Source organism: Dromaius novaehollandiae, chromosome Z (assembly GCF_036370855.1).
Source record: "Dromaius novaehollandiae isolate bDroNov1 chromosome Z, bDroNov1.hap1, whole genome shotgun sequence".
In the NCBI taxonomy this organism is placed as follows: domain Eukaryota; kingdom Metazoa; phylum Chordata; class Aves; order Casuariiformes; family Dromaiidae; genus Dromaius; species Dromaius novaehollandiae.
This window is the reverse complement of record NC_088132.1, coordinates 54,569,463-54,595,535: the sequence shown is the minus strand read 5'-3', so window position 1 is coordinate 54,595,535 and position 26,073 is coordinate 54,569,463. Positions and strand designations below refer to the sequence as shown.

The 26,073-nt window shown below is 37.8% G+C and overlaps 1 long non-coding RNA gene and 1 other non-coding gene across 3 annotated transcripts in view; one reads left to right on the top strand and one right to left on the bottom strand.

Moving 5' to 3' along the window:
* LOC112983652 (uncharacterized) overlaps positions 1 to 24,902 on the top strand; it is a 197,630-nt gene extending 172,728 nt beyond the window's left edge. The window contains exon 12 of the long non-coding RNA XR_010386263.1: positions 24,708 to 24,902. This is a non-coding gene — a long non-coding RNA (uncharacterized LOC112983652). The remainder of the gene's footprint in view (positions 1 to 24,707) is intronic.
* LOC112983651 (uncharacterized) lies at positions 4,573 to 26,034 on the bottom strand. 2 transcript variants are annotated; one of them, XR_010386261.1, is made up of 3 exons: positions 25,921 to 26,034; positions 8,862 to 8,896; positions 4,573 to 5,785 (listed from the first exon to the last, which is right to left on the bottom strand). It is a non-coding gene; the product is annotated as an uncharacterized LOC112983651 (transcript). The 2 variants fall into 2 exon arrangements; XR_010386262.1 differs by lacking the exon at positions 8,862 to 8,896 and adding an exon at positions 13,776 to 13,885 and having other exon boundaries at positions 25,921 to 26,024.
* Between the last annotated feature and the right edge of the window lie 39 nt (positions 26,035 to 26,073).

Below are 26,073 nucleotides of genomic sequence, written 5' to 3'. Positions count from 1 at the left end.
AAGACTTTAGAATTGAAAAGAGTATTTTTATATTTTGACCTGACTTGACTTTGCTTTAAAACAGCAATGCTTTTGTGTTTCAAAACAAGTCTTTTTACAGAATAAGTAAAAGTATTTATAATTTCATGCTTAAAATTTTAAAAATGTGCTTGTCTTCCTCTAGGGGAAAGCACAGTATGTTTTAATCGCTGAAAATGCCGAAAGTAAATGCTGTCATCTGATATGAGTGACATGATAGACTCTTCTGATTAGCTCGTATGTGATATAAATGTATGACACTGAGAATGTCAAGGAGTCTGTAAGGGGCGTTTGGATTGTATGTATTTACATCATGTTGAGACAGAGATCAGTGGAGTTCCAGGGAATTTGCATTTGGCTCCCATATAATCTGAATTGGTCTACAAAATTACGACAATTTATTGAAATGAGTTGGTACCTGGACGTGCTCACAGTTGCACTGGAGATGTCCTCTGACCACTTCCCGCTCTGAGTTTGAGGGAAAAGCCTTTTTTCTCAATGTAGTACAGTTTCCAAACAGCTCTTTCAAATAACAGAAATTGTCATGTGTGAGGTGTTCTCTTAGTTTTGCATTTGTCAGAGAAACCCATTAAGTAATTATCTTCTCTATAGACATACCATAAAATGGCAGGAATAATTTTGCCATTTGAAGTGTTTATACCCCTGTTCTTGAGAAAATGTTGCCATTTCATTCTTATGTCAATGGGAATTATCTGAGTTACTCTTTGGAAAGTCTTTCAGATTTAGGTTAATGACGCATTTGATAACCTTCTTACAGGCCACTGGCTTTTTTTTTCAGTAGAAAGTAATGGGTGAGCTGTAGTGTCCAGGGCTATTTTGTTTCTGAAGTATCAGAAGCTTGAGTGAAAACACAACATGACTCATGTTTCATCACAGGAGCTGAGACCTCCTTTGTCAAATAACGAAACAACATGGTACACTGTGAACTGAGAGGTTACTTACTAGAGATTACCTGTGGTATATTAGCCAAAGAACAGGTTATGAAATTTAGGCAGAAGTTGTCAGGAGAGATATTGTGTCTTGTCACGTATCGATCATTTGAAAAAAATAGGTAGGCTTTTGGGAACACAAGCCCTTCAGGTTTGAAACAGAAGTAGTGAACTTAAAGCTGAGTGTAGGTTAGTTCTTTGTGTGAGATTTGTCATTTCAGACTTGAGGAAGACTCTCCCTGTCCAAAAGGACCTTTTTTTTTTTCCAGCTGTCAGCTGCTCCTGCAAAATGACTGTATTTCTCCATACACTTTGCTTGCTTATAACTTAGGGCATCATGAAAAAAATATTATTTCTAAAACTTAAGAACTGTAGTCAAGCAAGCAACATCTTAGGCCACGTTTTCAAAGCCTTTTTTTCAATGTCTACGTATATCTTCCATGCCCATCACGCTGATCACATTGCATTACACAAGCTGAAGGAAGAGTACTTTTCTTGCTACTGAAATATCAACAAATACATGTGGAAACATACATGAACCTTATAAAATATGCTATAAGCACTAGTGGCCTGTGACTGGAATGGACAATGGAAAGGACAAAAAGCAGGAAAAAAACAGGCTGAAAAACCTTCCTTAACTGGGAATGTTCTAACGAGATAACGTAAAGAATTTGCGTGAGTATGAGAAGAGGCAGGCTTAGATCAGTCTTTCCTGGCTTCTGTTGGTTGTTATCATCCCTAGCATTTTAAACTACTATGAAGATGTTACTTTTCTCCACAAAATAGTCACAGCATGAAAAGGAGAAGGGGAAAAAGAATGACTAGATTATAACGAGCCTTCTAAGCAGGCTCTCCCCTTAGCATCCAAATGCACATTTCTCACTGATGTCGGTGGGACAGAACAGGAACCGTGGTATCTCTGTTGTAGTGTCTGACCTGCTGCTGAGACACTGGAAAGAATGGAAAGGGTGGCTTTAACTGTACGCAGTAATCAGGAATCCAGGCATGGTTTGGGGTTCAGTAGTGGTAAAACACCAGTCACATGCCTGAAAGTGACAATAATGCTGGCTATATTTCTGATAAACTGTCAACTGCAAAATAATATGTTTAATGATTTTATAGCTATGTTTTCTAAAATAACACTCACAGAAGCATAACTGTGAGAGTTTTCATGAGCTTTGCTTCTTGTGGCTTTAGGGTGACTGCAGGTTGTTTTATTTGTGAATAATACGTTGTCTTCACAGGCAACGTGAATTGTTCCAGACTGTGAACAGATTGAAAGAATAAATGCCTGAGAGCACTATCAGAGTAATCATTTCCTCCACCACGCTGTAACTTCACCTCCTGGCTACAGTGCAGTTCCATTGCTCACTGCTTGTGGTTAACGAGGTAGAAAGGGCATTCATAAAACAATAACATCGTTCCAAGAGCACAAAATCTTCGAGTCATCCTTAGACTCAACTTTGTGTTTCCTCCTACACTGCCTATGTCTGCCCTTTTGCTTATCAGTCTCTAGAGCGCATCAGAGCCTTACAGTGAGCCCATCACTTACTCATACTTTACTTATTTCCCAGCATGGCTATTGCTGTTTTTCAATTTAGTCTTCCTAAATCCCTGCTTTGAATTTGAGGTCATTCAGAGTGCAGATGTGGATGAAAGTTTATATACCACAGATACATAATGGGCACAAAATTCTCTCTATCCAAAGAACAACACATCATGTTTCAGGTTTTATCATATGAGTTTGTAATTAATTGTACCATTAAGCTGTAAATTTGGATTTGCACACAGCAAATGCACTGTCACATTTTGTTCAAAGAGTGCAAATTTGTAACTGTGGCAAAATTTAGCTTTATAAAGGTGCCTGGTGCTAGGTGCCTGGGAAGAGAGTGGTTTGCAGATGGACTCCTACTTGTGCCCATAACGCCATTAATCTTCAAGACTGCTTAGGTATGTCTATATGAGTGGCAATCACAAAGGTAAGATACTGCAGTGAGATTCTCAGTCTTGTGCCAAGCACCACAAGATCTAGGGTCCATGCCTTTTCCTTCTGATCGTGTAACATGTAGTACATAGAAGGTAGAGCACTTGATGTTTTTTCACGTTACATAATCTTGATCCAATTTGTGCTCTCTTAATGGGAAATGCCCTTTTCTGTTCCTGCATTCTGCTTGTTAGCATTAATTGCAGCGGTTGAAAAGGTTACAGAGTTGCCAGCAAAATCTTAGCTTTGGCTTCATATCCTTAGCCACTCACAGAAAAATACATAATTTTATGGCAGCATCTTGCACTTTTTATCCAACTGAATATACAGTTTAGCACAAACAGTTTCTGAAACAGACCCAAGTCACGCAAAATGGTTTGGGACCTACCTGTTTTTCAGGCCTCTGTAGATATCTTGTTACAGCCATATTCCTCTCTTTTTCACTGCCTTTGCCTTCTTTCTTACCCCTTTCTTGAACAGAATGCTCCATCTTGGCCAACTATATGTGGAGTCTCTTATTTGCTCATTAGTAAAGAAAAAAGGATGGGACTCAATGTTCTTGATCTAACTTCTTTTTCAACCCCACACCCTGAGCTGCCCTTAAAACCACAGGCTATGCCACTCTCACCCTTTGTGCAATGTGTGCAACAAGTATAGATAAGGAAGTTTGCTAACCCTGATAGAGCCACCATCCATGATGTTTTGTCAGCTGTCTAGATAAGAGGAAAGTTCCCAATGTGGAAGTATTTTTCTATAGTAACAGGTGCTGCTACAGTATAGTCATATACAAACACTGTTCCATGCACAGGTTCAAGGAATACCCACCTTCCAGCACCTCTATATAGGACATGGTGTCCACAGACTTGCTGTGTTCATATGTTCCTGCACTTCAGCCAAAATTTTCTCCTACTGTCTTCTCACTCACCTGTAACAGCCATTATTTGCTGTGTCAACTTATGTCAAATCCTACCATGTGTGTATCTGCCAATCTAGTCTACTTTAGCACCTACATCATTTGATAATAAGCATTCACTTCCTTCTTCACAGAGTCTAGGACTCACAGCAGAGAAGGTGAGTGCAGGAAAAGACAGTTTTCCATTATATCTCTTCTGATATAACTCTGTTGGAGCCTATGCTATATTGCTGTTTGAAAATGAAACAGTTTAGTCTCAGAGTTTAAGGATGACTTGCTGTAAAAGCTTTATGAGTGAGAGAGAGTGTGTGTGTGTGTGTGTACGTGTACGCACGCGCGACGTTATGCTCTCCCTTCCTTCTCACAACATTTATACTGTGGTCAAATGTTGATAGGTTTGCGTGAGAAGAGGGAAGGGCTCTAGAGCTTCTCTGCAAAATGACTTTAAGCTTTTAACATAGGAAAACAGTATTTTCTTCACAGTTAGTAAGAGAGATATGAGGTATTAGGCCTAAATTGGTGAAAACTATTCTTCCTCGCTCCAGATTAGTGAACAATTTTGAACAGGAAACTCCTAGTGGCGATTTAGATATGCAGGTATACATGGTATAATACAAGGGTAATAACTAATAATCACTTCCTTTTCAAGTGCAGGGTAATTTAGGTCTATGAAACAAATTTTTCAAACAAGCGTGACAACTTTTACATACCTTTTAGTGTGTTTTATTGCCAGCTTAGCTCACTCTCATCACATACCTTTTCAGAATAACAGAAAATACTGTTGACAGACAACTCTCTCAAATGCAGTCAATATGAAGTTATACAATTGTCTGGTGTAAACAATCCTATTAGGCACTATTAAAATAAGTTACTAAATTATGAAAAGTTTGCAAAATTATAGAGGAAACACGAAATGCAAGTCTTAAAGGTAATCTAATCTTTATTAACAGTAAATGTAATCTAATTTAGTCATTTTCTTTAACCTTTAGAACACTAGGACTTAGGAGGTTGCTAAATCAGTTATGTGGACAAAATAGCTTCTTAGAAGTCTGCAGATCAGGAAATGGTATTACATGTATCACCCAGCGCAGCAGAGCCATTAGCAACTTTGTGTCACAATATTGAAAAAATTGGGGAATGCTCTACCTGAAACGTAAATGAATATATATGAGTTATACAAATCCAGATCAAGATTCTCAAATCCCACATTTGTGCATTCTTAGCAGGTAGTCAGCCATCACTACAATTATGGTCCCTACCTTTATTCATATTTTATCTTAATAATAAAAATATTATAGAATATTTGAGCAGTTACAAGCTTAAAAGAAGCTCAGTATAACTTAAGCCAGAAGTGATATTTTTAGTATGTCAATTTACCTGTCACAAAATGACAGGAATTGTTTAGACCGTAATGAACTGAAAATACTTTTGTAAACATATCCTACAATCACAATGTTCTTTATAAGAGTGGTCTTATTGCTATACAGAGTTGCCATTTTTAAGTTTCAGAAAATAGGTCTATCAAACAAAAAATTAAATGCTTTTTCAACTGCATGTTGTAAAAAATACTCCCCTGGAACTCAGATATGCAACAGACAACTTTCAAAGAGTTACATCAGCAGTGCCAGTACTGACTTGACATTAGTAAGTACACATCATACTGGAGTTAGTTACATTATGATCACTAATACTGTACACTATGGTCCGTTTGCAGGAGCTGGGGGTGTCCACTAAGAGACAGGGCATCCAACCTGTGAGAGAATAGTTGATGACACTGTATCTTTTCTGCCAAAAGTTCTTTGCATTCTTTGCTGTTTGATAGTAAGTTACAGGAGACGTTCCCCAAATGCTACTGTACAAACAGAATGCTGAAGGCCATCACTACACAGCATACAGCTACATATGGGCTCTTCCGTTCACCTGGGCGGGAAAAAAATCAAACAAAACAATTCAGGCATTACTAAACAATTCTAAGCTGATCCTAGCATAACATGGTAATTATCACACTGCAAAATAATATTCAACAGTTCTAGCTGATTACAACTACAGTTGTAAACTGGGGAAGATGCATGGGAGTGGGAAAATTAAGATACAGGATAGGATATATTGCTTCATTAAAATTCTCTTTGGCACTGAGAGAGTCAGGAGGCAGGCATCAGAAAGCTGATCAAGACACCAAATCTTTTCCTGGCTCTGTTCCCAGTTTTGGTTACAGGCAGAGGCTGTTCAAAAGCTGTTCCATGTCAGCTGAGAAGAGGTGTAACTCAATGCTGTCTGGCCATGATTGCTGCTATATGCAGCACGCGTCTTCTACGCATGCTATCATGTAGGAGCCAGCTAACTGGCTGGGGACCTCACAGCTGCCCAGACGCCTGCTTTTTTTCATTGCTAGAGAGACATAACATTGTTAGCATGTGGAGAGAATCTGGTCCCCAGATTTTTAGGTTAGTGAAAAAAATGAGCTACAGAATTACAGGAGTTACACAGACACATCACTTCTGACTCTTTCCAATTGCTTACTGGTGTAGTTATCCACAATAGACAGACCATGGATAAAGTTAAATTTACTCAGTTAACAGACTTATGCTCTGTGGCAGAGGCGTTCAAGGAAGATCTGTTCCTGCCTATTTGATCCCAAACAAAGTATTACATAGGTTGCTTGCTTATCAAGCAAGCTAAGAAGAGAAAGAACCTTAGTTAGGGAACTGGAACGCAGTCACAGGAACCTAAGTTCTGCTCACCTGACTGCTACCTGTTCACACGGGCAGTTCCTCCATTCAACTAGCAGTTGTTTTTACCCCTCTAGCTAAGCATTATCTTTGTGAATCCGTAACTTCTGTCTCTATTTAGAGAACAGAAAGATAGCTTCCTACACTGGATGGTACTTCCAGCCTACAAGACTGTCAGGAACTGTTAACACAGCAATGATTCCTTGAAGTAAGCAAATCCCTGTTCTGAAGCATTCAGAAGTATAAAGACAGCATCGGAGCTGTTGCTTTAAACAAAGTTCAGTTTCCTTTTGCTGTGCACGGCCTTCCATCTTACTATGAACTACCTTTTCCGAGATGCACTTTCCAGAGAAGTATTACAGAAAAAAACCTGCCAAGGCTCCCAACTCCAGCATTAAGGTGTAATCCTCAGAAAAAAGAGGCTCTTTCACTAGCATGACTTTCAAATACAGGAGTAACAAACTTTCCCCAGCAAAAGAAAAATAAAATACTTAGTGACACCTCCCAAAAGTAGGGGTGCCTGCCACAGTGACATTACAAGATGTTGTCATCATCTGGCATATATTTAATTAAACTTCAAATAACTGAGTGAATTAATGTCTGTAGTTTCACATCTGTTTAAAATAAATTTTTGAGGAAGTTCACCTCCTACAGTTTAGAGTATTACAATCTTCATATGGGTTTTACTTTCCTGCTCTTAATTTTCTTGAAAGAAAAATCACCATGTGGCAGGATTAAACATCGTTTTGCACAACTTGGTAAATATGTAACCACTCGCTGGTTATTAAAGTCTTATGTGCATGTGAAAAGGTTGTTTAAACATACTGGGTAAGTTAAATGCAAAGGAAGCCAGTAAGCATTCTCATTTTAAAAAGCCAGCACTTTTCTGCATGTCTTTGTGACTCTAACCCAAATAAAATCATAGGAATCATCTTCAAAGCCCACCTGCTATACTGAAGATACTGTGCTATTTTATAAGGAAATGCCTAGGAGGAATGTTAAGATGCTACCTCATTTGTCAGACAATCTAAAAGAAAATCAAAGTAGATCACACCAAACAAGTTGAAACAAAATTAATAAAATGTTTTATATGAAGAAGGGACAAGAAAGAAGCTTAGTATGGGGCACAATAGTACATGCATTACCTTGGATCCAACAAATGCACAACTTCTCAAACAAACATTAGATTAGAAGATATTAGATCAGTTATTAGAGGCAGACTATATTATAGATGAACTGCAGTTTTTAACTATCAAGTTGACAGGAACCTCATAAAACCTTATATACTCCTTTAAATAGCTTTCAAAATGGTTTGTTGTACACAGTAAAAAGAAAAGATACGCTTGCGCTTTGCTAAGTAAAAAGAAGATGGTAAGGCGAAGTTTACTCTTCAACTTTGAACAAACCCAGATGCAGCTCAGAATTATTTCTGACAGTTGTCACTTTGCCAGGATATTTCAATTACAATATTAAGACTGAACTTTTGGTTCTGCTATGTGTACTATCCAGATTGGACAAAATGTCTGCAATCATTTTAACAACAGGTCTTCACAAAAAGGTGTTTTCTGCATCAGTACTTTCTGACATGCTGAAAAAAAGGCTCTTCTCTTTCAAAGCCTGGGAATGCAGAAAAGGGAGCCATACCTTTTCTGCAGGTTTAATGACAAACAGTAATATCAAAAATTACAAGTACCATACTTCTGCTGTTCATTAACAATACAATTTGAAGAGTAGTGTTTTGATGATACACTTTAATTTTTTGGATATTCCTTAATGATAAGGCTGAGCTTCATTGTATATTCCCTCTTCCATTTAAAAATAAACTTGGAATAAGGATAAAAATAAATGACTGCTATAATATTACAGGAAGATGCATAAAATCAGATATAGCTAGTCAGACTCCATACAGATGCTGCTTGGTAGCAGCAGCTCTAAGTAATTTAAAAGTACATAGAAGATAACTAAAGAAAGGAGAGAAAAAAGATCTGTGATTAAATAGAACTTATTCATGCAGTAAAAAGTGCAAAAGATATTTTGCAAATGTAGCTACACAGATGTGAATTAACATTAAAAAAATGCAGGCTTCTGCAATACTGATAAAACCCCCTTTCTGTCTTCTCCAGATTTCATGGAAGTGAAACCTGCATTTTTTTTTAAAATGATGTATGAGTATAGTTTTCATTGCTACATAGAAACATTTTTCTAATAAATAAGTATGCTATAGAAAAAGTATTGGTCTTAAAGTTTTCAAAAAAAAACAAATTTACCAATCCTGGCGCATTTCCAGAATATGCCCAATAGTCTGTAAAGATAAAGAAATTCATTAGGCTGTTGATTTAAGAAAAACCTAAATCAATTCTGACTAATTCATTTTCTTCCTTACACTTTTAAGCAGTGCAAGTAAACAGAATTTTTTCAATGCTGACATTACTCTCAACATCAGAAAACACTAGATGCCTGCATGGGGTACAGGCTGTGAACTAAAAAAATAGTGAAGTACTCTTTGTCTGCCAATTTTTTTGCATGCCAGAAGAACAAAGGTACATTTACGCAGGCAGTGTTTCAAATTTAGAAATTTCATCTGGAATATTACTTTAAAAATAGGAAATGGAAAAGAATTAATCTTTGGATAGGTAATGGACAGATGACCCAGAATTCTATGTTCTACATTAAAGTGGCCCAGACAAAAAATTATGCAAAGAAAAAGAAACAGAACTGATAAAATAACAGAATGGGAAATAACCATTGACAATTTTTATGTAAGATTTTAAAGCAAGTTTTCCTGCATATACAAGAGATGGTAAATCTGAATATTTTAAATTTAATGCTTTTTAGTATCTCTTTTGCATTTCCTGTAGTAGGTAAAAAGTGCATTTTCTAGCAAAGCACATTTGTAGGTATATCTGATTTTATAAAATACTTGTGTTGAAATAAGTTACAAAACAATTCTTCAGATTTGGTTTCACTTTTTACTAAGGTTTACCTTGCTAAAGTCTCTCTAATCCTGCCCCCCACCCAAGCGGTTAATTCTCACAAGTAAAATAACCAAGGAGAAAAGCAGGATTCAAGTATTCAGGGTACAGCCAAAGGAAGGATGAGCAAGTATGCCACACAATTTCTCTAAGATAATCTCATATTGACAGCTCAATATGAACAACAAAAGTGGTAGAGAACACTTTTGAAAAGGGTGTGTGTGTGCCTGGTTGCAATGCTGGAAAAACATCTAGATTCATTTAATTCATTGACTAAATACAGGTTTATGAACAAAAACATAACTAAGTTGTTTTCTCCTTCTCCTGATATGTTACGATCAGCAGTAATTTCACTCTGTATTTTTGTGGGACTGTATCTATGACCTGCTGTGACGGCAGTTCTCGAGGTGCTTTCCCAAAATGCCTTGAACCCATCTCCACACTGGTCTGATTATCTGTCTTCACTCTGTTGTTCTAGGGCTTTGGCAATCACATATTTTTTCTGATTTAAAGGCAGACATGCAGGTTTGGGCTGCTTGCTCCTGTGTACTTAAGCAGTCTGCATATCTTGCATTTTGTTTTAGAAATTCTGTGTTACTTAAATATGTTTCTAGCTGGAGCTCTTTTATGGTTTTAGCTCACTTCAGTGTCTATCTCTTTCCATCTAGTGGTCTCCCTTTAGTCAGGATGGTATCATTTTCCGCTTACTGGGAAGGGCTCGGGTCTCTGATGTTGAATACACCAAGTTCCTCCTGCAGAAGGCTTTTTGGCTTTTCCCCTTTTGATGTGGAAGGTACAAAATAGTGAGAATATGGGTTTCATCAGCTGCCCTTACTGCAGTATGCTGCTTAGGATTTTAAAGTCACTGTCGACACCATGAGGTCCGACAAGCCTTCCAACACATAGCAGCAGCAGCACCTTCTTGAGAGGCTTCACCTGCCATCAATACAGACCAGTAGATCTGTTTGTCCAAATTGTTAGCTGCTGAGCAATAGCGAACTGAGATCTGGAGCTTCTAAACAGCTGTAAACACAACTTCTGGGTGCATCGGAAAGCTCACATGGGTAGAAGAGCCTGTGCAGGCCCTTTGCTCTCCTGACTTTTTCCATTACTGTTCATCTCAGGTCCACAGCATGTACCTATTCTGAAGTCTGTAATGATCAAACCTTGTCTGATCATTATAGAAATGCTGCTGCCTTGCATGAATCTGTTCCAAAATGACTCCCCCTGAAGCAACTACTCAAAGTAATTGGACTGTTCCTTATTCTCCCCTTTATATTTATCCCCATCCTTGCTCTTCTGATGCAGGTGAAACATATCAGTCTGGCTTGCAAATCTGCAATTTTCTGGCAGACACAACTCAAACGTGTGCGACTTGCCACGTATTCCCAATTTTCAGAACTAATTTAAAAGAGCTGATCGTGAAAGTGGCATTGGTTATCTGGAGAAAAAAATAGCCAAAAAAAGGTGTGGGGGGGACCCAGTAAAGCACAAAAGGATTAATAGGATTTTAATCTTTGCATGCAAGACTCAGAATGCTGCAAAATATAGCTGCCATGTGTTTACCAGGTCAAGCCCACCGCAATTGCCACAAGGAGTGAGAGATATACCCTGCTGCAATGCTTAAGGCAAGTCAAAGGAAATCTCTGCTGCATATAAGCTAACACATCTTTCTGGTTAGCAGTGAGGAGAAAGTTATGTTGTGGTATGCATTCTCCTCTAGAGTTAGTATGAAACAGTAAATCTCCTCTTGCTTTGCTTAAATGCTGTTGCTCAGGACAAAGCACATGGAAACACTCAAGACACTTCAGGACTTCAGGGAAAATGAAGGTTTAAAATTCTGTTTGGCTTGGTAGGAAAATACATAATATTTTGGCAGAAGTCATTGGGATGAAATACAACGCTATAAGGATGTGTGACATCACTTTGCAACACAGCTTCTCAACCAACAGAAACATGTTTCTTTATTTACTATCTCAACAGACTGAAGTTTACCAAGTGTCCTATTTACTTAGTTAGAAATATAGCTAACAACTCCTAACGTTTCTCCTCTCTGTTACTTTAGTATTTTATTGCTGCTTTTTATGCTATTAATTTGGAGCTGGAATAATAAAGTAAGATCTTCTCTGTGGTAAGATGAAATATCACTAGAATTTATTTTATCCAGTATGTCTAGACATTTCCATTTAAGCATGGAATATGGTAGTGAAGAGGGATGGGGTTTTAACAGCGTATGACCTCCATAAAAATATCTACCATTCAGCAAACAAAGTTCATTGCTTCCATGCCAACATTTTATTCTCCAGGACAAAGTAATCTATATCTATCTAAAACGCAAAAATAAAATAATATGTCCAACATCTATATAAATATAAATGTATAGATCAAATGCCCAACTCCTGCACTGTGTCGGCACCCTTTGAAAACATTTTATGAAGAGAGTTCTATTGTACTTGAGACAGATTTGCCTCAAAAATAAACAGAGTAGCTCCAGATTAAAGGAAATATTCCTTGCCAAAAACAGCACTAAAATTTTAATCAGTAAAATAAATATTCCTACTCCTTACTGCATATATCTCATTGACTATTGTGTTAGCTTCCATTAGCAAAAAAAGCCAACCCCCAAAACCAAAAAAAAACCCCAAACCCAGAAACAATACCCTGCAAACCCACAGTTCTTAGTGAAATCATCCCTTCTTTCCATCTTTACTGTGATCAAAAGAAATCTCTCATGTCAATGGTAATCCTATGGTAATCCTGGTAATCCTTTTTTCAAAAGGCCAAAAACATTTTCATGTTAGTACTCCAAATGAGAAAAAATAGCATGCTCTGGATATCTATATTGTAAGCCCAATGCTAAAAGAAAACTTGTGTGATAAAAGGCAATTCCAAAAATGAATTACATGGAGATTTTTAGAAGACAAACCCTCAGAAGTCCTTGGTATGGCAAGGATTGATTTAAAACTTCGTACTTTTTCTGAAACGCAAATGTAGAAGTGACAGGAGATGCTCAGGGAGGTAACATTTTATTTAATGGCAAATGATCTGCTAGAAAAAGAGGACAAGTCAAAGACTTAGAGGCCAAAAGCTTGTCCATCTTTTCCAGCTCTAATAAATTACCCCCTATTTTTAAAATATTATCTCCTTTACAGTAATCTCAGGTGACCGAACTGCTACAGATGGCCTCAGTGGCTTCTAGGTCAAAATTGCCCAATCATTACTTTAGAAACAAAGCATTTAAATCAGTCCTGCCTCCTGCTCGTTGGATTCAATGCCAAGTCATATTCTTTTTAGCACAAAGAAAACTGGTAAGCCAAAAGGTGAACAGGTTTTAAAAGCCTAAGTGACTCACGGATTTGGCCCTGTTGGTCTCCCCATTCCCCATCACTCCCAAAATTCTGCTCATGAGCAAGCTAGAGAAGAATCAGGTGCTGTTTTACAGCAGTACTGGTCCAACAACATTAACCATATTCCAAGGGAACTGGGAATGCAGAGGAGAAAAAGGTTGGTCACCTAGGGAAACAGCTAGGAATAAAACTGCAAGATGTAGTTGCAGTGAAAATAAACTTTGCAAAGCTTTTTACAAATTCCCGAATCTTGGAGAATGCAAAACAATGATTTTAAGAGAGACTACAGAGAAAAGGATAGTGCTGCATGTTTTTAAAAATATTTACACTTTTTTCTGTTATAGATTATTGCTGAAATCCTGTTTCAAACTTGTGCATCCAAAACATGTAGTTAGTAGAATAAAATGGCCTCTACTGTTAGTTTTTTATACTCCAGCCTTACGAATCAAAAATAACTGTAGTCAGAGCTGCTGTAAGTAGGGAAAAACTGGTTCCTTTCTGTTACTCATTCTGTATCTTTAAATAAGCATCTAAGGAGAAAGTAAGTTGCAAGTCTAGAGAAATAACTCTAATAAGGCAACATTAGCTGGCATTTGTTATTTAATGAATCCTTACTATAAAATTGCACTGATTGCTTGTAAATACCTTAATGACTTCTACAAAAAGGCACAAAAGGAAGATTTTTATCTCTGAAGATGAGAGAAATACAACATCATTGACTTAATTTTTCAAATCTTAGGATAGTGCTACATAAAGAATTATAAAGCTTGTAATACCACATGTTCTTAAAAGATACTAAGAGTAAAACATTGTAGTTAAAACTCAACAGTTTATGTATTTTTAAAGGTATTAGACAACATACCCAGTTTTATTTTTGTCCAGTAAGCTGGGAGCCAAAGATCTGATATAGGCACAGGTACATATTAGCAGCAAGATTACAGTCAGTAGGCTCTGAAAGTTGAAGATGGCAGACTAAGGAAGAAAATCAGAAAAAAAAATTACATCTTTGCAGTACAAAGTCTCCCTCACTGCATTAACGGGAGAAAATAAATGATCCCTTAGACAATACCCAATAAAAGCAAAAGAAAGCCTACACTGCCAATGAGCCAACACTCTTTAAACAGCCGTTATTTTACCCACAATGGTGCAAGAATGAATTTGAGCTTTTCCTTCTGAAGCCATCCCAAGAAGGGTAAAGAAACAGCAGGCAAAATGGTCACCTCACTACTTTGCTCCCAGGCACCTGTTCCAATGCCAGTTTGTGGAAACCCATTAACAGCAGGCTGAGTTACAGAAAACAGATGTTCCTGCTCTGCCAAGAGTAAGTGTAACTGCAAGCTGCATGAATAGAATATGGTAGTGGTGAAGGTGGGGGGAAGAATATTTGACAACTAAAGCAGCGGCAGCCAAGACCAAATGACAAGAAATACGTAGAAGGATTATTAGTATATTGTTTTATGAAGACTACAGCCAAAATTCAACAGATCTGTAGGAATATATACAATGAATCCCCCCTTAACTATAGTAAGACAATCAATTAATTTTATTTTCAAACCATCTTTTGTTTTGAAATTTAAAATAATCTTTGATATAAATACATTTTCTTCAAGCTATCAGTTATTTAGAAAATGCTGGACAAATAGAGAAAAATGCTTAGGACAGAGAAGTAAAGAACTATTGTTTGAAAGCTAACTAATCTGCCTACTGGGTATAGAGAATCTACTACTGTAGCTGGCTATTTGCAAAACTTTAAAATATCAGTAAAATTCTGTGAATTCATCTCATGGGATCATTTTACTTTACTAAAGTGTGAGATTTGTGTGGCCAAAGTGTTCTTTAGTCATCAAACCATAAACAACTACCACTGCTTACAAGAAGCATATCTTTTCTGGAAGCATAAACATTTTAAGAGAGCAGGTGCTCACGTAAGGACTGCTGTTATCTTCAAAACCGAGTGCAAAATTTGGAAAAGTCAGCTGATGCTCATTTTCTGCAAGTGTCACATCACTGCTCCAATTAACAATGCAGTAGCAACCTCTGTGGTGGTTTTCTTTTTCAATAGGTTCCCTGGAATTTTTTAGAAGAAATATTTGTAAACTTGTCTTTGTGATTCCTAGTTTCTAATAACTCGTTCCAATCTGAGACTTAAGTTCTTTTTATAATGTGAGAATGATTCAGCTACACAAATTGTAGTTTTATTGTTTTTTACTCAGTGTTCCTCAACTGACATTCAGGCCAACTTAAGAGCATTGAGTACTATGCTGAACTTAACAGTACATTAGACAATTGCTTATTGGAAATGCCTTATTTTCTCTGCTCAGTTACCCTGATTTTCAGCTCCTATTTATTTTAATTCCAAAAAAGGCAAAGCAAATAGAATAAATTCACTCTTCATTCTGGGATTCTGTATTGCTGATGAATTCCTATCTAAATACCTCATTTTTCCTACTGCTCAACCCAGATGGCTTTGTTATGTAGTACTATTTAATTAAGTGTAAATACTTCACACTTATGAAGGGATGTTACATTGCAGTTCCCTTCCTCAAGCTGAGAATTAGGTGGGATCTGTTAAGAGCACATCAGAGCTACTGTTTTCATAGCCAGAGGCACATCTCTGCTGAGCTGCTACATGCACTTCCTTCCTATGTCACAAGATTCTAATCTTTTCAAGATCTAAGAATCAAATTTTTCTAAAAATTTAAGCAAAACTAAATTTAATTCACAACATTGCACTAAGAGCAAATCAGAGAGAAAACCAAACCCACCTTAGCTGACATAAAAGTCTCCATGAGGCAATACTGGAACACGCATACAACTGCCAGCATGAATACATGCATCAGAGAGGGCTAAGTATGCAGAAAAATTTAAATGTCTAAGTCAGTGTGGTCCAACAGGTCACTCCTGGGTGGGGAGCTAACCGTTAAGAAGGAAGAGCTTGCAGAGGCTCATGGAGCAACTGAACAACTGTCTCTGCAGCCTGAACGAGAAACGTGAGCATCCCGATAGTGCATCCAATGAAGCACAGTGGGGAAAAGCCTCTCTCCTGCAGGGTTAGCTGCCTCAGGACGGAGGCAGAGTTCTCCCGCTTACTTCTGTCTCCAGCACGAGCAGGCTCACATCAGCCTCCTTTCTGCAGAAGCCCAGTTCTCAAACCAGTTCCCTCACTCCTTATGCCCTATGACAGTAGCCTGAGCAGCAGACAAAAAAAAGGTGGGGGGGGGGGGAAGGGGATGGGATGAAAGGCTGATTACTAGGATGTAAAGAGAGATGAGGTAGGCAGTGGAGAAAGGCAACGAATAGATGGCAACTACACACAGCAGCTGACATGCAAGAAGGTTTCTGCTGAGGGAGAACATGGAGGGGGGACACTACACAAGTGGAGTGGTGATCCACTATTCAAAGCCAGCCCTCAGGTCACCAAGGTGAGGATACCTGCTTTTCTCCCTAAGACATTAGCTAAATCATTAGTTTACTATTTTAGTTTAGCTAGCCAAGTTGTTGTGTCTGCTCTAGTGCCATAAGTAATGGTCAGATTAATTGCAATGGACAGAACACTGTTCACCACTGCCAGTGGCCTCTCGCCTTTGCAATAGGCGCAAGCTCTTGTGCCTTCAGAAACCAGGGCACTCTCAAATCCCTAACAAAGCCAAATCTTGCCACCTATAAGAGCCAACATCTCCTGGTTCCTGCCAGTCCAGGAACTTAACAGGGCTGGATCCAAGAGTGGCTGCCTCTCAGCAAAGCAAGCTACTCCCTATCAACTGATTAATTTGATCTGTCCTCCGGGAGAGACAGCTGCTCCCAACATCACCCAGCACAATGCCTGCTAGAGCTCCGTTCCCATGAATTCCTGCAAGCCGTCTACTGCAGCTGCTTCCCAAAAAGGCTTGCGGTACAGAGTACTTAAATATACAAAAATGGCAGAATGGCACACCGCCCCATTTACCTCATCTTAAGCGCTGATTGTAAATGTATACTCATGAAATGTGTTATTAATCAATAGGGGCAGTATATAATACAAAATTCTTTGTTGGACTTGTTATGTGTTTCCCAGATACACAGCATAGGGCGCTATTATAATTACATATGCCTAAGGATTCTGCTGAAAAGTGCTTTGAATTACTCATATAGTCACTCTAAAAGGACAGACATGCATATTTAACATTTGTTTACAATTTTAACCTGGAAATTAAAATTTATTTCTAGAGTGGATTGCTTCAAATTTTGCATCTGAAATAATTCTTATAGCCCAGCTAAATTTATAGAAAAAGGCACTTTTTCTGCTTGAATAGATGTAATTAAAAGCTGCTAAAAGTGTCATACATTTCTTGAGATCCTTTTCACAAATAGCTTAATATGTTAAATGCCGTATTTCTAAAATGTAGTTAGTAATGTAGGTGGGTTGCAATTATTTTGGTTAAACTAGGCTCCTATAGGAGTAATGTACTGGAATTTTTCAGAATGAATTAACTGGCTTTATGTAGATCCTGTGAGCCTCATTCCTGCTATAAAACAATTTTGGAGCATGAAGAAGGTGATGCTGTCTTTTAGATTTTGTCTACCTGCTGGTGAAAAGACAACTAGCTTCCCAAGTTTCTGATTGCAAATGCAGAAAACAATAAGCACTAGGATGGAACTCTGATTTTAGACAGTGAGTGTAGAGGGTGGCTTTGATTATATGTGCTTGGATTTTCTACATCTGTATTTGGCACATTTCTGACGTGGTGGAAACACCTTATTAGCTATATTCTAGGTTAAATAATTATAGTTTTTTTTTTTTCATGTACTGTCTCCAGTTATTTGTGGAGCACTATCACATCACCCTAAGCACTAAGGAGTATTGTATTTAGCAGAGCTTGCAAGAACAGGTTTTTTTTTTTTTTTTGTATATCTTTAGAAATTTAAGGCCACGTGTTCTAACATTAAGAGCTACATGGCTGAAGGCTCTTTTAAATCCTTCCCAAAATTACAACCTAAAAAGTGCCTCAATACTACTTCCCTTATTATATCATCCAGAACAGTCTTAGTAAAAATAATTCCATATAATGCACACAAACAAACACAAGAATAAACATCCTCGAAAGTTCTTGAGTTCAGATTAGCAGCGATGGCATGTATTAGAAATACTCATGCTACTAGATGGTTGTTAGAAGAGCAACATTACAGCTTGAGACATTTGAATGTTTCCCACTTGATGCTTTACCTAAACTGTGTGGCAGTCGGCAAAGAGGACAATGAAGTATATCAAAACCTCAAGACAAAACAGGGAATCCCAAGGAAAGAAATGGCCTCGAGATCACCAGTTCCTTCTGGAAGACTAGATCAGTGGGTCTGCTACAACATAGTAATAGGAAATGGTTTGACAGCCCCTTTTTTTTGGAATGGGGAGACGGGGAAGGAAGAGCTTGGAGATGGAGTATGAAAGAGTCATTATTATTATTAAAGATTTTAACATACTTCAATCAGTTTTGGTTTGGAGTGAGAAATTTCCCACATAGTGAAAAAGGGAACCCTGCTGGGCCATAACATTTGCCCAGCCCCTGGAACTGGACTACAGGCAATGTTATTAGTCCTGCAATTTAGTCAGCACTGGATTTAGTACACTTAAAAGGCAGCTCAGAGTTCTGGTTATCAAGCACTCTTGTACTTCAGGACAGCATGTTAACTCAATGATCGTGTGCTGAAAAGAGGGTGCACTCAGATGAGTGTCTAAATTTTTAGTGACCACTGGGAGATGGGTATTCAACCTCAGCAGACATAGCAATAACAGATACACTGGTCCTAAACTTTTTTTCTGCAATGAAAATACAGTATTAGATTTTGGATATGACTGTATCTATCTCTGTACTTATTTACATCTGGAACTGCATTTGCTCAATCTCTTGCATACATTCTCTGACTCCGATACTGTTTTTCTCCGTGTGCTTAGAGAAAGCACAAAAAATTTGTGAACCACTTAGTGAATTTAATGATGCAACCCTTTGATAGTACCATAATAACCTGTAAGTTTTGATGCAACTCCACATGCAGGAAAGATGTGTGGAATTTCCTCTTGCCTCAAGTACTTCTGAAAAAAGCCTAAAAAAAAGCTTTGCCAGTTTATCTCAACAGACTTAACTCTGAAACCAAACCTTAATCTTCCCTAGGTTGTCCATATTTACAAAATGATTATTCTATCACTGATGGCAGTGTGAGCATGATTTTGTCTCTTCTTTATAAAAAGAGAGGCCATTGCAGTGCCTAAGTTTTTAAACTTTGCCACACAGTTACTGTTGTAATCATTGATTTATTATGAAGGCAGTATAGATAAAGTATTGGGATATTCTAAAAAAACCCAATAACCAAATGTATGAAATGTGGAGTCTTTCTAGAATAGCATTATTTTTCTTTTGTCTCCTCAATACTATAAATTGATGGGTGATTATGTTCTCTGGAAGCAAAGAAACAAATGCTAACATCTGATTTAGTTGTACCTCTCCTGTTAAAATATAAGCAAAAGCTCATGTTGTAGTTAAACTGTAGTTAAGCATGAGCTAATAAAAATGTAAAAGCCTGTATTAAAATAGTACTAGCTCAGAGGTACTGTGCAGACCCCATCATAAAAAAGTAAAATCAATCTATATGAAACTTCAATGAAGAGGCCCTTAAAAGGCTAAAAGAGAAAATACATTTTATCAAGCTTTCCATTGAGTATTGCAATTCTTAATTTCCCAGTATAAGTCAGATTTTTGGGACTATAAAGTTGGAAAATCTAATAGGAAATAAAATACGTAGGGCTACTCCCAAGCTGAAGGTCAAAGTAATTGCTAAAAATTAATTAAAACATGCACATAATTATACATTTTTTCAACATATTCTGAAGTAATTTATTTTTCCTCTCCTGCTGAACAGAATCTCATGCAAATGATTGGAAAATAAGCATTTGTAAATGGGGCATGCTAATTTGAACTATAAGAAAAATACAAAGCTTGCAAATTTGATGTGATCACTTGGCAAAACTACACTGAAAAACTAAGTGAGTGTTGTTAAAACGATACTGGTTCATGCTTAATAAAAAGTATCTAAATACTGGTCTAGTTAGCACATTTGGTAGCTCCAGTATGAACACAGTTTAAGTTTACTGAACATTCATCTCAGTATTTAGTTTCCAAGGAATTTAACTACAATATTTAACACTCATTCACATCTCTTCTAGTGTGTAACGGTTCTGTCTAACATACATTTTTTGCATTCATAGACAATTAGGTTAAGGCTCTATTAGAAAACAATGCATCTTTCCTCTAGACATTTACTGAAGAAACATGTTGTCTAACTACAGTGCGTAGGAACTAATGGGTATGCTTTTCAGTCAGTTGAAGACTAACACATCTGTTTAAATTATAACCAATCTTTTTAAACAATAAGACAACTCATTAACAAAATATAAACAGTTGTTGTCTTCCACAAAAACTCTCAACTGTAAAACACAATTTTTTTTACTGTAATTTAAATCCACAGAATAGCATTGAAATGACATCAAGGTGACAATGGTGAAATTCTATGCTCACTTGAATTCTTTATTTTTTGCCCTGATACCTAGGCAATAGCTTCAAAATTGCACTTTTAGTGTTAACAGCTAGCAGATGCAGCATCTTCCCTAAAATTTAGAAGAAAAAACAACAAAGAAAGTTTAATACTCTAACTTTCACTTATCTGGGTTAACGTAACACTTGGCTTTGTATGTCCATGTCTTTATTCAATAAATACAGATCTATGTTAGATGCAGTGGTAAAAACTTTCTTTTCCTCCAAGTCTTCCTCTCCGATTATATATGGTTTGCAATTTTACAGAGATTATTTTCCCTCTTTTCTCCCATTACATAAAAGGAGCTATCTGTATAATTCTCTTTTTAAGAAATTGAAACTAAGTATGTTATCCAGAGTAACAGGAAACTAATAGTACTTTCTGGAACTATAAATAGAGTGGGTGCTATTCATCCATTGCCACAGAACTCTCTAAATGGACATAAATCTTGACTTGTAGCACTCTTGCCACTCCTCTGTTAAAAATCTGTACGTTAGAGATTTCTAAGTATACTGAAACAGAAGGCAAAAAATTGTCCCTGTAGAAGAAAGAGACATCTCCAGTGATGAGTTCTGGCTTTTCTTCCTGTTCAATGAGAAAATATGGCTAATTATAAACATCAAATATCTTTGTGCTTTCTATAAACGAGCTGCACAGTTCCTGTCAAATTAGATAACTCTTCTTTCTGAAGCTGCACACCATATTGCTTAGTTTCTTTTTATCTCAAACTTACCAGAGAATCTGGTAAAGGAGTAGTAAAAATTTACTTTGTGAATCAAAGAGTTAACATGCCAGCAAATTTAGAATCAGATCATACCCTTACTCTAATAAAATTAGTGTCTGAAAAGTTTGAGAGGAAGAGATGATTTGTAACAGAAGTGCTAAAGGAATTTGAAGATGGATACAGGTTAAAGTCAAAATTCAAAATAGGAAGTCAAAATAGGGAGATCCTGAAATATTTTTGTTTTGTCATACTGGATATTTTGACAGAGGATGTAGCTAATATTCTGTCAGCAGGTGTTTGATACCTTTAAGAAAATAATGTTACAGTGAAAGTTTTACTATCGTATCAAAATTGCAAGCAAGAACCAAAACCTATCTGAAGACTGGCTCCCTAACAGGAAAGCAAAGCACATGGCTCCTATTTGTCTGAATGTCTCACATCTTCACAAAAAAAACCCTTCTACAAAGCTGATTTGCAGTCCCAAACATCCTCACAAAATGCCTAAGAAGTTGCAGCATGCTGTAGTGGGATAATATCTACTTTCTGTTCTAAAGGCAGAGTAAAAGGTATCTCTTATAACTTACCTAAGAATTAGAAGAATGAAAACATGTATACCATAACATTTATTTCTTCTTGATATTAGAACCATCTCTTTAAAACATAAGAAAAAAAAATCTTTCTTTTGTCAGGAAGAAACGTATTTAGTTAGTCAAGAAACAAGGAAAAACTCTGCTAAGCCTCTGATGTCCCTGGCTCTGGGCAGGCACCTACAGTGCTTCTGCAGGTCTCTTGTTTGGCAGAGTTCAGGTGCATAGTTTGAATTTTTAGCATCTGTAAAACAGGTAACATTTTTTGCAAGATGCCAGATGGTTCCACCTTCTATCCATGCTTACAGAACTGAAACTGAAAATTTTTGGTGGGTTTGAACACCATGCTCTGTGCACCAGCTGGAAAACATATCCCTCACTTGCAATGCTAGATACTTGCTGCCAATCATCAAAAAATAGTCAATATGACAATATCATTTTTTGTGTAACTTGGTGGAAGATCTACAGTCCATAAATAGCCCATTATTATCAAATAGCCTGTGGCCATGTGATTTTTCCCCCCCTCTTCACATTGCTATTGAATAAAATTTAGATGTTTAATAGTAAATTGCCAAAGATGTTTAGTAAGGCCTGTCTGGCACTCAGTGAGAACATGGTTTCTCACAAGCGATTTCATTCCTGGACTGTACAGTTCTGTTGTAAAATTTGTGTAAGCAGACTCTTTGCATCCTACTCTTCCTACATCACAGTAAGAGATGTATCTTACAGTCATAAAAAAAAAAAAAAAATCCTGTTTCATAATTATAGAAAGAAAATATTGATAATACAAAATATTTTCATGTCTTCTCATACTAACACTATATACTGACACAGAAGTATCTATACTGAATACTTCAAGTAGTAATTCACAACCTACTCACTCCCCAATAAGATTACTATTTAAATTTGTAGTTCCAGAAGATCCTGGATTTATTAAGCACTAATACTAAAGTAGTAAACATCGTACTTCTCTTTGTGCCTACCTAGCCACACTGTATCTCCTACTTCTCCTTTCATCCCTCCTTTTCAATAACCTGACAAGCTTGCTTTTCTGACAGGAGGAAAGATAGATGAAAAGCAGATCCTCCTTACTTTCTTCTCAATTAGCAGTGCTTCCTCCTATTCCTAGGGGCATGCCAGACCTGCCATGGGGTCAACAAGTTTCCAAGTCCTGGAAAGTGAGTCAGTTATTGTATGATAGGTGGCAAAGGAGGATCTAGCATCTTCTTATATTACAGCTTCTACTTACAGTAAAATCCTCAGCAAGATCAGATTAGCAAGGGGTTTATCAGATGAAAAGTTGTTACCGCAGCTGTAATTCCCTGAAATTGTAGTTGCTTCTTGTTCAAAAAATTTAATGGCTGCTGGTATTACAATATTTACCAAAAAACGTTGTTCATCGCTACTCCAAAATGAAATCATAATGCAAAGACACATACATGCCTATACATTAATCATGCCATAAGACTGTAACACATACTAAGACATATTTTTAATCCTATTATCTCTTTAGTCCATTACAAAAACAATGGTATTAGTAAATCTGAATCAGGATCAATTCCTCCTTGTAATGTAAAGTAAGCAAGAAACAAAACTTAGTACTTGAAAAACAATGAAAGCTCTTTTGCGGAATAGCCTCAGATGCTGATGTGTTTATATCTGAGAGCTTAGTTTGGATCAATATTTACTAATGAATGTTTTTAGAACTGCTTATGTGAGCAATTCTCCCTCCTTTTATAAACACCATCCTAAGACAGCAACAAAGGTTGTGACAGAAATGTTCCTCCTCATGGAAAGTTCCCAAATCAATTTTTCTGCAGCAGTGTGGGGTCTGAGGTCAGGACTAGCCAGAGGGGGAAGGGGAAAAAGTCATCTTTGCAAAGTTTTCTGCAATTCTTTATTTTCCTTATCACTATATTGCAATTACAGATATGAAACACATCTACAGTGAAGTTTTTCCTAGATCATTTCATGTTGTTCAGCTGCAATTGCATGTTTTTGTTACAAAGGAAAGTGAAGACTTCCCTTCAGTGGGTGAAAGGCTTGTCATGTTTAATTTTAATGTAAAGTTAGTTTAGTCTTCTTCCCACCCAACATACCACATCTGTGGTACATTTTTCAACGCCAGCAGGAAAAGTTCTATAGCATTTTCAGATAAAAATTTCAAAAGTTAACAGATTAAACTGACATAGCAATTTATGGAAGTTAGTAAACAAGACATTTTCTGCTTCTAAATAAACTGCTGGGTTTTTTGCAGTGTTTCCTAAGTAAAAGCAGCTATGTTATTATACTGCATCCATTCCATTTCCAGGAAGGTTTTGATCCATTGAGCAGCTTCCACCCCTTTCAAAGTTAGTTTAAGTTCAAATAGTTTTTTTTTTCCTATCCACTAGCAGTGGACATCAAAATCATAAAAAGCTGTGCCTTCCATCTATCTTTCCTTTTGTGAAGGCACAGCTTCTATGTATTCTGTTTGGCAGCACCTGACCATCCAGCTAGCATGAGTTTTAGCTTTAGTAAGGATGTGGTGAGAAAGACTGGGTGACAATGGGAAGGAAAGCATCAAGTCCTTTGGAAATTATCCTGCAAAAATTATACTATTCATAGAGCAATTAGTTTGTCATGATTGCAACTTATTTTCTTCGGACAAAAAGAACATAGTAGAGGTGCACTTCTACTCTTTTTCTATTCAATGATACAGACAGCAGAGAAAGTTTCCTATCTCACAGTCAAGTATAGGCTAAAAAAAAGTGGGAAATGACTTCAGGATACTTTTACTCTCCATACAGAATTCCTCTAGAATGCAGCAAGCAAAACCACATATTTTGGTCCCTATTTCAGCAGCTCAATTAGTGCTTCTCATAGCTTTCATTAACTACAGTTCATGACTGCTAACCTCACAACAACTTATTTACTGCAGAACCATGGCACCGGAGGTAGCACTATGGACAGTCCAAAGCCCAGTATATAACGTGAGGGTCATGGTTTCCCTGAAGAAAACTGAACTCCACAAGACTGCCAGGTCTCATCTTTGTCTACCCTTCTTCTGGAAGTCTAGAAACTTTTTGGAACTGAACCATCAGGCAGTTCAAGACATACTAATCTTTTAATACATATGTGGTAAGTACAAAAGGATTCAGTGGAAGTACATCATTGGTGATGAATAACCTGTCAAAAGTAGTGTAAATGGTAATTTTAAAATGAATTTTGTGTTGAAGGGCAACTTAAGTAAAAACCTTTATTTGTACAGGGAAAGGCTTTCTTAACTTATCTTAGCTATTTATTTCTTTTCCCTTTTAATCTTAACATCATGAACTGGCACTGTTCCTACAAGGATCTTAGCCTTAGTTGAAAGATTATTTCATAATGCAGTTCTAACTGTGATCGAAATACAAATCTTTCATTTGTCTTCTCAGGATGTAGGAAGAAAAAGAAAAAGGAGAAATCACAGAAAACAAATGACGACACCAGTAGGCCAAGTCTGTGAACATCATTCATTTTTTTTTCATTAGCAAATGTACCTAGGCCTCTGATGCTACTCTCCAAAAAACAATGACAGGTGTTAAAGTCAGGATTTAGCTTACTGGTTAAGAAGCTAAATGCTCGTTAGCTATGCAAAATAACATGCCCATTAAATGAGGAAGTAAAAAAAAGACTGCAATGCTATTCTGACAGAAGAGGACACACCACAGGTCGGACTTAAGGCTACTGTCCTAGGAAAAACCCAGATGACATTGGCCGAGATGAAAAGCGGGGTAAGTTAGGAATAGAAAAACGGTGGAAGGGAGTGTAGGTACGTCCGGTTCAGCTTTACTGCTGAACTGCTAAGCAAGCTCGGCGGAGGTTTTTTGGCAAGGCCGAGATCGCTTCCTTCTCCCGGGCGGGCGGCGGGGCCGGCGCTCGCCCTCCCCCCGCGGGCAAGGGCCTCCGCTCCCCGCGCGGCCCGACGGGTCCCGCGCCTCGCGGGCGGCCGCGGGGCCCGGGAAGCGCTGCCGCACAGAAAAGCGGCGGCTCCCGGGCCCTGGGACCGGCAGGGCCCGCGAGGAAGGGGCTGGAGCGCGCCCCGCCGCCACCCCGTAGGGACCAGAGAGAACGGCCAGGCCCCCCGCCCGGGCGGCCGCTCGCAGGCTTACCATGGCGACCCGCTCCCAGCCACATCACACTTCCGGAGCGCCGCGTGCGAGCGGAAGCGCGCCTGCAGCCTGCAGCCCTGATTGGTGGGGGCGGGGCCAGCGCGGGATTGACAGCCGCTCGAGGCAGCGCCGCGTGCTCTGATTGGGAGGGGC